The sequence below is a fragment of the Rhagoletis zephyria genome, unplaced genomic scaffold (assembly GCF_001687245.7).
Source record: "Rhagoletis zephyria isolate East Lansing unplaced genomic scaffold, Rhagoletis_zephyria_1.1 Rzeph_scaffold_03199, whole genome shotgun sequence".
Lineage (NCBI taxonomy): Eukaryota > Metazoa > Arthropoda > Insecta > Diptera > Tephritidae > Rhagoletis > Rhagoletis zephyria.
The window spans coordinates 61,152-63,048 of NW_016160282.1; the positions used below are offsets into that span (position 1 = coordinate 61,152).

At 32.8% G+C, this 1,897-nt stretch overlaps 1 long non-coding RNA gene across 1 annotated transcript in view; it reads left to right on the plus strand.

Moving 5' to 3' along the window:
* The first annotated feature begins 762 nt into the window (after window positions 1-762).
* LOC108368583 (uncharacterized) overlaps window positions 763-1,897 on the plus strand; it is a 4,864-nt gene continuing 3,729 nt past the window's right edge. Inside the window, exon 1 of the long non-coding RNA XR_001848398.1 lies at window positions 763-844. This is a non-coding gene — a long non-coding RNA (uncharacterized LOC108368583). The remainder of the gene's footprint in view (window positions 845-1,897) is intronic.

The following is a 1,897-nucleotide window of genomic DNA, read 5'->3' on the forward strand; positions in this document are numbered from 1 at the left end:
AAAGATTACTTTGAATTTGAGTATAAAAGTACAACTGATAAAATAAACTAAATTATTAAAGTGTTATACCGACATTTGAATTGATAACGACGATTTACATACATATGTATTAGGGCGGGTCAAATTTTTTGCATCAAAGGCACATCGCGATTATGGTTATTTGGGTTATTTCAAGCATTTTTGCCCAAGAAACCATAGGTCTAAAATGAATTTCGAGCCAGCGATTTTTTCTATCTAGTTTTTTTTTCCGAAAAGTGGCTCACCTGTTGAAACAGCTGTATTGTAGCTTGATGTTACAAGTTAGTTGGAAGCTATTGTTAAGTATACAACTAAATTAATTAAACTTTTTGTTAAATGAGTGACTGTACAGGGTGGTAGTCACTATAAACTAAACGTAAATGTGTGTTTACACAGTTTATTTTTAATGTAAAATTTTGTTGTGTTTAATAATTAAACATGCGTAGCAGTTTTATTCTGTACATTTTTTTCTCAGTGAACAAAGATTTTGGTAACTTTTCTTAGCAACTATTGGTAGAAAAATCGTTGGCGCGTGGCAACCTTGATTAGCGTTGACGAATTGACGATTTCGTCGTCATTTTGACGTTTTTATAGCTCAATGACGATTTGATGATTTTTCCCCCGTAATGACGATTTTTTATTTTATTCCGTTTTCTTTTATCGAAAAAAATGTCACCTTATATTGCAATATTATCAGAGTGCAGCTTTGAAAGAAAGATAATGCAATATTCATGTGAAGATGCTGAAAGAAGAACACGAAAACTTGACAGCCCTGGCGCAGGGCAGAGTAAATGCAATATTATTTCGAGAAAGGAAAACGCTATTAGTTTTTCCACTAAATTACATATGTATGTATGTAAAAAATTTCTTACAGGAAAACGTAATCCAAAATACAACAATGCATATATCAAGTTTTTTTCTACAACCATGCTTTTAGTTATATTAAATTTGTTCTAGAATTGTAACCAAATAGTTAATTTGCACTGGTGACAATGATTTGAAAGAGAAAGAAAAGTAGGAGAGGGAATTTGTTCAGTCAAAATTTTCTATGTTAGTAAATGCTAATGTTACACTAAGGGTCTTCACATCCATTTTGGTAGTTTTGGTAAATTCCTGGTTGACACTCGGTAATTGTACCAACTGGGAACATCCTTTTCAGTTTTCTTTTGTTAGTCTGGTAAACTATTTTTATCAAGAGCGGATTCGTAGCTTTTTACCTAAAACAAAAAGAAATTGTAACAGAAAATTGAAGGAATTTTATTTACTCATATGCGTTATGCCTTTCGGTAGCGGGCGGATTTAAAACTGAATAAATATCGAACAGCTGATTGAAGTTTACCGACTACCAGAAAAATTATCAAGCTTCCTTCGGTAACCGGTACACCGATAATAAAATAATTTTACAGAAACCAAATACATTGGGAAAAATTACCGAACAGCGAGTACCAAGCTCGGTGTGAGTACCCCTACTTTAAAACTGGATTAAAATCTTCAAAAACTTCCATCCAGTGGAGTTCAATTATTTAAAAGCAGTTGTGTTTTAAATTGTAATTTTAAATTGTCGTTAACAATTGCAAATCCACTTTTATTAATCCATATTCAATGTGGGTTCTATTTGGTTTTGTAATGTGTGGTCATATTTATTGGGTCGTATGCATAAAACCTAAGCAAATTATTTTTCTTACATTTCAGACCTTTCACTCAATTTTTATACCCGAGCGCACTTGTGCACAAGGGTATTACAACTTTGTTCACATAACGGTTGTTTGTAACAGGCAAAACGAATCGAGATAGATGTAGACAAATGTATACATAAATGATCAGAATGAAAAGAGAAATCGATTAAGCGGTGACTGTCTGTCCGTCCGTCCGTCCGTCC